The 10975-nt window shown below is 41.6% G+C and overlaps 1 protein-coding gene across 1 annotated transcript in view; it reads right to left on the bottom strand.

Moving 5' to 3' along the window:
- The window catches only part of LOC310841174 (uncharacterized protein), a gene marked incomplete at its 3' end in the record, with an annotated part of 240448 nt that overhangs the window by 32555 nt on the left and 196918 nt on the right, over window positions 1–10975 (bottom strand). The window lies entirely within an intron of this gene.

The following is a 10975-nucleotide window of genomic DNA, read 5'->3' as shown; positions in this document are numbered from 1 at the left end:
ATAGATAGATAGATAGATAGATGATAGATAGATAGATGATAGATAGATGATAGATAGATAGATAGATAGATAGATAGATAGATAGATGATAGATAGATAGATAGATAGATGATAGATAGATAGATAGATGATATAGATAGATAGATGATAGATAGATAGATAGAGAGAGAGAGAGAGAGAGATAGATAGATAGATAGATAGATAGATAGATAGATAGATGATAGATAAAGGGACACCTGACCGTTAGGTCCAGTCATGGCTGACTCTGGGGTTGCGGCGCTCATCTCGCTTTACTGGCCGTGGGAGCCGGCGTTTGTCGGCAGACAGCTTTTGGGTCATGTGTCAAGCATGACAAAGCCACTTCTGGCGAACCAGAGCAGCGCACATAAACACTGTTTACCTTCCCACTGGAGCGGTACCTATTTATCTATTTGCACTTGACGTGCTTTCGAACTGCTAGGTTGGCAGGAGCAGGGACCGAGCAACGGCAGCTCACCCTGTCGCGGGGATTCAAACCACCGACCTTCTGATCAGCAAGCCCTAGGCTCTGTGGTTTAGACCACAGCGCCACCCGTATCCCCTAGATAGAAAGCTAGATCAACCCACACATATTCACTATATTTTTAAAGTCTGTGAATGTTACATAAATATTTCATTTTCTGCATTGTTGTTGATGTTTCCCTTCTGTAGAAATGAACCAAAGTTCATTGGTTCATTATGTAATCAATTGATTACATATTTGATTATGTTAGTTTCAGCCACTGGGGAGGATGAGGAGAATAATGTAGGTTTTAGCAGAAGCTGAGCTGTAGCAGAACAGAAGTGGAGCTGATTGCGATGAACACAGGACAGGGCGGAAATCACTGCCTCCAGGCCTTTGTATCTAAGAAGGAGAATACTGATGTGATCAATAACCCAAAAGCAAGCATGGAAGATGGGTGGATGCATGCCTTGGTTACTAGATAACTTCCCTCTCATTCCTCATCAGACATGCTGCAGGAAAGTTTCCATTGTGTGACGCTAATGGTTTTTTGTTATTGAAAAATATTAATATTTTATGGCGCTGGTTTAAATTCAAAGTGTGAAGTTGGTCTGTTACGTTTTGTAGGAGGTCATTGGAGATACCACAAGGGATGAATGAAGCTGCATTTATTATTTAAGATGCAAAACAATATCCATTGTAGCATGACCTGCTAGAAGCTGCATCTTCTGGAACTGATACTTTTCTTACTAACTGGCCAAACCAACTCTGCCTTGAAACATCACATGTGAATTCGGCTCTGTCTGTTAGCTTATCTCATTAAATGCAGTAAAGCCCTTTGTACAAGTGCACCTCTCATTTTACCTGCAACCTACACATCTTTCCCTTGAACATGGCATAAAATAACAGCTTTTAATCGTAGTGCTCTAAGGAAGAAATCTGTGGAGGAATCTGCACAGCAGGGTGGATTGCTTCATTAGGAAGTTCTGAATTCTGATGGATGCCACGACGCTCTTCTCCATTAGCTTGCATCTGCTGTAGTTTAGCAACATTTTTTTTAAAAAAAATGTTCCTTTCAGTAACTCTGTTAAATCCTGCAGTCACACAATGCGGACAAAATGAAACAAACTCCAAGAAACTAAAAATATTTTTTTTTAGATTTGTTGATTGCTTGTTACCCAAAGTTCTCAAAGTGACTTACAACACATTTTTTAAAAAATAAACACAGAAAAATTATACCATTGACAGATTCCTACAAAACACCCACAATTCATTAAAAGACATATTTGCTTTATTATATATTGTTGGGGGGGGGGAATCACATTTCTGAAGGCTCTTCTGTGTAGGTTAGAATCAATACATCATATATGTTAGGTTTTGTATAGGTGCAGGAATTTATCAGTAATGCAGTAATCCATCTGCAGCCTCAAGTGGTCCTCCTTCATGTATGGTTTAGGCTTAAAACTGAGTTATTCAAGTATTGCATGCTTTCATCGACCCATATATTTTTAATTGGAACATACTACCTAAGTCTTTAAAGCACAACTTTTAATATCATCTGTATGCATAATGAAGAATATAAAAATTCTCATCGTTATGGAAGAGAAAATCACTTCTGCTAGATAACATAAATGGACCGTTTTTCGTAAGATTTTTTTTTTTTAAAAAGTGACATGCTGAAACAAATTATGCTTGTGATCTTAATTTGCATGTATCTATATGACATTTGTTGGTTTCAACACTATTTATGAAAAGGGTGTTTGCAACAGGGACAGAAATGTATTGTTTTGCAGAGTATAAATATGGACTGATTTGGGGCTATTGGGTTTGATTTTCAAATAAAACTTAGTTCCCTGGAGTGTATTTTGTTGCATGACTCCCCAAAATAAAAGCAACGAAAGGATATTAATTCCATATCCTTTGTCCATTTTGTTGGTTGGTTGGCATCGGTCGGTCTTGGGGGACAATGGAGGAGTGTGCATTTGTCCATTTTGTACAGTGTATTTAAAAGTGTGATATTTGATTATTCACATGCCTCTTCCATGAGCATAAAACAAACAACTCTTCCCCAATGAAATTATTTTTGGTGTCTTTATACGTGTAACTCATGGACCCAATTCCACATGCTTTTAAAATATAACAAAAATGCACAGCGCTTCCTTCCCCTCCCTCCAGAAAACAATACATGTATAAGTGCTTAAGTCTATAACATGTGCCCACACTTAAAAAGCTTAATCAGCCATTGTCCTCTTGTCAGGTGGTTATTTCTGAAATCTGTTCATGTTGAGTTCTTCTTAAATTGTTCTAAATTAAGATTCCGGAATCAATGGACGTTTTTGTTGCACTGAGAGATAAACACTGTGTGTGCTTTTCATGGAGGTGCCTGGCAGCTGTGCCACACCACTCATGCATCTGACATGTATGAGAAAGGGCACACGTGTACAGATCCCCCACACATGGGAGATCCATGTTCATATGTAAGAGCACCTTTCCTGATGTGCCAGCTGGATGACAGAGGGTGTGGCACCCAGGCATGCAACAATTTAAATGAAGGGGGAAGAGGACAATGGGAAGAAGGAACAAGGAGAAGAGAATAAATACGGAAACAAAAGGGTGAAAGCAACTAGCGAAAACTAGAGTTAAGAACAAAGATGTCAAGTAGCAAGACGCAAGGACATGCTGCAGGAGTGTTGAATGACTCTGTTATGACTGCACAGGCAAGTCTTCCGTTGTGCAGTGAACAATAATGATACCTTGCACCTGCTTATTACGTCTGGGTAGATATTATTTTGAGATACGGTAAGACAGTCCTATATAGATAGACGGAGAGACAGATACAGAGCTCAGCATTACTCACAGCCCCATGTGTCTAATGACAACTTTAGATTCCTGAGTTATGAAAATGGGATTTGATTTGTAAAGAATGGCTCCTGATGCTGTTTGTCATGAACACCACGAGCAGGAGGAGCAGTTCTTCTCCAGACTCAAGGCAGAGGGCAGCAGCACGCCACAGAACTGACGCTCGTCTCTGCTTCCATCAGAAATAGGTTTTCAGCCCAGAAAAATACCACATATCTTTTTAAATGACTTTTTTTTTAAGGGTAACACAAATGCCCACAGCTACTATGCATCTTTCCCCCTTGACGTTTGATTAATTTGTTGTTTAGTTTTTGTAACCTTTTCATGCTCTGCAGGATGCAAAGTAATATATAAGGTTCCCACGGCATTATTATAATTATTTGGAACAAAGGTGTGAGATATAAATTAAAGTTGGGGACCTGCATCTCCAGTAGAAAAGGCACGGGGTTGTGGTGGCTTCCATTTTCCAGAGTGCTATGGGGTAGCCTGGAGGGGGAAAGCAAGGGACATTCATGATTTTGGCTGATTCACTTTTCTAAAAGAAAAGCCACCCTGGTATTACAGATGTTAAAATCATAGAATTGTAGAGTTGGAAGCAGAGCCGTAGCTAGGTGATCTTGCGCCCCTGGCAGAACCATCCAGATTGCACCCCCTGTTGTTGTTGTTTAGTCATTTAGTCGTGTCCGACTCTTCGTGACCCCATGGACCAGATCATGCCAGGCACTTCTGTCTTCCACTGCCTCCCGCAGTTTGGTCAGACTCATGCTGGTAACTTTGAGAACACTATCCAACCATCTCGTCCTCTGTCGTCCCCTTCTCCTTGTGCCCTCCATCTTTACCACTGCCTTTTCCAGGGAGTCTTCTCTTCTCATGAGGTGGCCAAAGTATTGGAGCCTCAAGTTCAGGATCTGTCCTTCCAGTGAGCACTCAGGGCTGATTTCCTTAAGAATGGATAGGTTTGATCTTCTTGCAGTCCATGGGACTCTCAAGAGTCTCCTCCAGCACCAGAATTCATAGCCACAGACAAATTAGCTCTTCTTTCTGCCTCTTTTCCAACCCCTCCCCTTTCCACACATTCAATTCACTCTCTATTTAAAACCATTTCTTATTAGGCAATAATCAATATTTATATGTATGGACATATTTTTAGCTGATTTTGTGCCCTCCATCGCCTGCGCCCCTGGCAGGGGCCCACCTCACCACCCCCTAGCTACGGCCCTGGTTGGAAGGGACCACGAGGGTCATCTAGTTCCACCCCCTGCAATGCAGGAATCTTTTGCCCAATGTGGCGCTCAAACCCATGACCCTGAGATTAACAGTCTCATGCTCTACTGACTGAGCTACCCAGGGAAGCACCTGCCAGTATGGCAATGGTCAGCAATGATGGGAGTTCTGAGAAGATCTGAGAAGATCTGAAGAGCCACGGGTTCCCCGTCCCTGTATTAAGAGGAAGATGCTTGTAACTTTGCTGGTCAGGCAGAGTATGAGATAAAGGTACTGTACAGATTCATTTTTGGTATCTGCCACTTGTTTGAGTTAGCAAGGACACTAGTGGGGCTCATTGGTTTGAGTTCTAAACCTGTGAGGCTGCTGCCATCTGCATAATAATAGCAGCTTGAAGAAGGAGTTCTGCATTTTGAGATCTAGGCATTTTGAGTAGGTGTTGGTTCATGAGACAGCTGGCTTAATGCAACCTCTGCTGGGTTACCAGCCTGAAAGCTGCCCCTGTGTGTGCTTGCAAATGATTGTTGTAAACAAGCCAAAGAAGGACACAACAAACAAATTATATATTTTAATGTGCAAACAGATTTTGGTCCATGTAGACCAGTGGTGGGGAGCCACTGGCCCCAGGACTAATTTGGTCCATTAGGCTTCCCACATTAGGCCCACAAGGGTATTTTGTTTCAAAGCCATGCACACCTTCCCTACTTCCCTACACCTGAAGTCATGTATGGTGTCAGGTATGGGGCAGGTAGAGATGCGGTTGGGACAGAGGGCGGTTGTATATTGTACAGGGTGTTTTGAGTATACTTGGGTATTCTGATTTGAGAATGAGTGAGGAGAGAGCAGAAGGCTATGGACTGGCTCACACAGTCATTTCTTGTGGCAGTGTGGGTCATGTGGTTCTTCACTGCCTTTAGCCACTTTAACATTATCTATGCTTAGTCCAAGATTTATTATTCTTTGGATCCTTTTTTTAAAAAAGTAATAACTTATCTGTTAGAAGCTTGTGCATAGTAATCTTAACACACTGAGATGGGTAGATTTTGAGGAGGTGGAGGGATATATAAATTGTCAACAATAATTTCATGGTTTTAACACTGGGTGTGATTAATGGTTCAAGATTTCGGCTGTCATCATAGACTCAGTTACCAGCTTAAATTCCATTGAAGTAAATTGGATTTAAGCAATTCAGCTGTATGTAGGATGGTAGCCCTGAAAAGAATGAGTAAGAAATAACTGTTGAGATTCTAATGGTACCACCTTTCATGTCTTATTTTGCATGACAACTGTAATTAAGTATGTGTACTCTACATATACTCAATATTTGGGGGTGGGTGGGTGGAGCAGTGGAATCTTCAGGTGTTAGCAAAGAATTGGTTTTCTTTTTCCTAGAAGCATTCAACAAAATCTTGATGCAGGTCTTCCACTTTCTTATAACACTGCTGGAAATCAACCAACAATTTGCTGGAGTTTCTTTGCATAGCAAAATGTTGTTTGTGACATCATCATCCCACCCATGCCTGCTCACGTGGCTTAAATGAACTCGTAAAATATATCACAGAGGCTGCAATTCTCTGGTCCCTAGGAGAGCATCCTAAAGGCTATTGGATGCTTGGAATGTAGCAAGCTGCCTGACTCTGAGTCAGACAATTGGTCCATTTTGCTCAGTATTATCTATTATTTAAAAACAGGGAAGTTTTTCTTTTATTTGCAGAGGAAGCAGTTTGCATTCCAAGCACTGACAGAAGTGCTTTGAATCCATGCTGCTTGCTCCAGCCCACTTGGCTGCTCTAAAGGGTTCAGGAACGAGAAATTCCCTGAAGTCAGGGCTTCAGCTGGGCATGGGGCTCTCTTCAAGCCCCAACAACCAGCCACTTGTTGCTTCTTGTAGAGAGCCCTGGGCTGTGCTTTGGCAATCAGCTGACAGTTCCAAGTGCCTTTAAAAGGACGTAAGTGCTGCTGATCAGCTCCTTTCGGCCCTTCTGGGATTTTACCTGCCCCACAACTGACATCACATATGACCTCAGTTTTGGGGCAGGTGGGTGTGGTTTGAGCAGAATGGTTTGGTGGGCCAAATGGGAATGGCTGGCAGGTCTAATTAGGTCCATAAGATGGAAGTTCTCCACCTCTGCTCTGCACAGACTGGCAGCTGCTATCCAGGATTTCAGACACTGTGTTTTCCTAGGTCTACCTGGTGATGCCAGGAATTGAACCTGAGTTCTGCTGCAATAAAAAGCTCTACACCACTTCCCGCTGCTAAAGATATCAACAGATGCTTCTTCTGAATGGGGCCTTACAGTGAAAACCTGGGACTCTCAAACAAGAAGTACATTTTGCACATATGTAACCAAATTTGAGGTGGCTCCATGCCTCAATGTGACCTCCGCATGTAGATTTTGCAGTTGCTTATATTTGTAAGAAATATGACTACAATGATGCCATGGGGATCAGATCCAGCTCATGCTCATTCAGCTGAGCAGATTACTGAAGTCCAAAATATAAGTGTTTATAAAAAGCTCCTGGATGAATTACGGCATTTAAAAACCTTGTCCATGAATATTGGGAGAATTGGTAATAAATATGGGGAAAATGTGGCCGGACAATGTGCTCAGGAAGTTTTCACGTAGATACTTCATTGCTGCCACTTGGGAAGAATGGTTTGCTTCCATCAGCAGGCTGTTAAAGCCAACCCAGAGGACTTGCTGAGAGCGCCACAGTAAATTAGAGAGTCCAGAATTGCACAATGTAATACCCCCTCCCCCTGGTGCTCCTTACTAAATCAGAGTGTTTCATGGCAAAGTTACGTGGTCCAGTTTCATGGCCTTGTAAGTGAAAGTCTTGCTACAAAGCTGTAGTATAATCTTTGGTACATTTTTACAGTAAATCAGTAGGATGCGCACAACAGAATTATACAGCATACTCCTTGGTACGGTACGATAAATCAGTGGAGGCTCACAATAAGTCTCACTATGTGATAAGTCATCAAATGACTGGAGCAAGCTGCTTCCTTTGTTTGGAATAATGTGGATTTTATGGCTTTGAAAACATGAGCAGCACATGTCAGTTGTTTATAATACTAAGAAATGGGCCAAGGAGGCCAAAGGGGCTGTCTTGGATTCCCAACAATCAAGGATCTTTATGGTTTAGAAGTTCTTGAACAACCATCATGGTTTATTTGTCCACATGGGCGTATGAATGATGAGTAGCTCACTGTCCTCTTTGTGGAGGGCAATGGGAGCTGTAGCAGGGGTGTAGCTTAGCATGGTCATCCCCACTCATGTCTTGGTTTCACACAGAAATAGAAAGCCTGAGGAGAGCTGTAGAAAGTGCCTGAAAAGTCTTTTTCATCATTATTCTCTCTTCCCCATTAAGCTTGGACAAGTGGTTTGTGAACCTCAAAAGTCTCCATTTTCTTCCTCTAACTTTCAGACACAGTGACAAAGGTTTCCTTTGGGCCTCTCAGCATCACGCCATCCTAGGAATGTCAGCAGCAAATAAGGACAAATGGCAAAGAACTGTGTCAATTTAGGCCCAGCTGCTAAAGTATTTCTAACCTAGCTTCCTCCAAATGACCCAGGAATGGTTGTCAGCAGGCTGCCATTCTACTGAGCAGTAATAGAGAGAGGGAGATTACAGGAAATAGCTACTGCCTTGCAAAACATTGAAGCTAAACAGCTATGAAAAATTGTTAGAGGTGCTCTCAAGCTGTGGAGTCACCAGTTTAGAGGCCTTCAAGTCATTTTTTCACTATCCACAATGTGTAGACCCATTTACAAGGTAACAGCGACAAAAATCTACAGCACAAAACTTAATTTGGGGTGCACCACCCCAGTTTTTAATATATTATTTTCTCTATATTTTGCCTGCTACACAGTGTGTTGCACCAAAATAGAGTATTAAGCTGGACACAATTCACTGCTATCTCAAAGAGGACACTCTGGAGATGTGGATATACACCCTGCGATTAGCTTTGGACCACCACAATATATACAGCCATATCTTGGCATCTAAGGGTCATCACACATCAATCAGCATTGCCCATTGTGCATTATCTAACACTGGCTTTGATTGGATTGTGGCTCTTGAAAGTGCTAGCCCCCCACTCCAGTTATGGAGATATAGGATATGGGGTTGTGCAAAGCCTATTTTGGGATTCAGGGGATTATAAACTTCAGTTCCATAATAAGTTTGTTTACTGAGTTCTGTTTCAACTCAGCTCTCATGCCAATAATGAACTAAGGAATAACAACAAACTTTAGCATCTTCTTTTCCTTTCAGTCTGTGAGTAAAGTGGCCAAGTTCTCTTTCAACAGGGTGATTCGCTTCCCTGTATTTCTTCAAACGATTGTTTCCCTTGTTCATAAAGAAACGGCTATAGTTTCTGGATAATTTAGGGTTGTCACCTTTATCATGAGTTAGCTCTTACTCCATTAACAGCCGTAAGGCAGGCACAAAAGCCACAGACGACTCTTTTGCTAGGTTGGAAAAAGTTTGGGTTGATAAGGACATAAGAAAAGTCCTGCTGGATAAGGATCAAAGCTCATCTAGCCCAGCATTCTCTTCTCACAGTAGACAAGCAGATGCCTCTGGGAAGCCAGGAAGCAAAACCTGAGTGTGGCAATACTCTCCCTGTTTGTGACTCACAGCAACTCATATTCAGAAACTTACTACCTCTACCAGGAGAGGTGGAATATAGCCCACTGTAGCTAGTAGCTGTTGATAGACATATCCTCCATGAATTTGTCTAAACTGTTTTTAAAGCCATTCAAGGTGGCTATGACAACATCTTGTGGGAGCAAATGCCATTATGATACGTGAAGAAGTACTTTTCTTTTGTCCGTCCTGAATCTTCCAATGTTTAGCTTGTCCCCAAGTCCTAGTATTATGAGAGAGGCAGAAAGACTTTCCCCTATCAACTCCCTTGACACCATGTATAATTTACACACCTCTATCAGATCCCATTGTTATTGTCCATGGGGTTTTCTTGGCAGGGGTACTGGAGTGGATTGCTGGTTCCTTCTCCAGGTGGATCACATTTAGTCTAAACTCTTGTCTATGACCTGTCCATCTTGGGTGGCCCTGCATGGCATAGCTCATAGCTTCTCTGAGTTATTCAAGCCCCTTCGCCACGACAAGGCAGTGCTCACTGGAAGGACAGATCCTGAAGCTGAGACTCAAATACTTTGGCCACCTCATGAGAAAAGAAGACTCTCTGGAAAAAACTCTGATGTTGGGTAAGGTTGAGGGCACAAGGAGAAGGGGACGACAGAGGACGAGGTGGTTGGACAGTGTTATAGAAGTGACCAACATGAATTTGACGAAACTTCAGGAGGCTGTGGAAGACAGGAGTGCCTGGTGTGCTGTGGTCCATGGGGTCACGAAGAGTCGAACATGACTAATTGACTAAACAACAAAATCAGATCCCCCTTGTCTTTTTCCCCTAAACTGAAAAGCCTCACATGTTGTAATCTTTCCTCATTAGGGAGATGTTCCGCCTCCTTATTTTGGTTGCCCTTGTCTGATAATTTTCATTTAGTTGTTAAAAGGAGAGGAACCTTCAGGGATGACTCCATAGACTAATGACAGGTAGCAGATTCCACCCCCAGTTTCCTGCTCCCCCATTTGTTCCCCCGGCTTTTAGTCAAAATATACTGGCACTGCCAGAAAAAGAGGTGGCAACTTGATGAAGATTGTGCTCATATGCTGCAGTCTTCTCATAATAAAATGAATTTTCTGTTCTCCATTAAAAAAAATACCCTCGAGTAACTAGTGCAGGGTTGTTTTTTTAATATGCTGCAACATGTTTGCCTATAATAGCTCAAGATATCTGGAAAATGTCTAATCTGTTCTACAGGACTCCGTGGTTCTGTCAGCTAGAGGATCCAGCATTTCAAAAAATATGTAGGGCATTCTCTCTCTCTCTTTTTTTCTAATCAAGGAGAAACAATCTAAAGTGTTCTTTTTCTCATTTTCGAAGCCTCCTGAGGGTGTAGTCAGAACAACTATGCTAGTTACAATTCAATTAAATGACAATCTCTGCAGAATAAATTACTGACATGCACATGCATTTAGAGTTTTTAAATTATCCATAAAAGCTTTACCAAAGGACAAAAAAAAATCTCTTTATGAGTTTTGCAAATGTTCATCAAAGTAAGTTTCAAAATGTTTTAAGCTTGATAAGCCTTCCTTGTGCTCTATGCTTCTTAAAAGGATTGTGATATAACTGCATTGCTCTGATAGAGCCTTGCTGTTTTTGTTTTTGTTTTTTTTAAAAAAAGCTTTAAAGATGATTTTTTAAAAAATATATATACAGAATTTCAATTTTCAGTAAACAGATTTTTTTCCAACACATCGCTCACGTGTTCAAAAAGCAATTTGGTGTGGGAGTAAATTGTTGAGAAAAGTTTGGTG

Source organism: Podarcis gaigeae (assembly GCF_964106915.1).
Source record: "Podarcis gaigeae genome assembly, chromosome: 3".
NCBI classification, from domain to species: domain Eukaryota; kingdom Metazoa; phylum Chordata; class Lepidosauria; order Squamata; family Lacertidae; genus Podarcis; species Podarcis gaigeae.
This window is presented reverse-complemented; position numbering and strand designations above follow the sequence as displayed.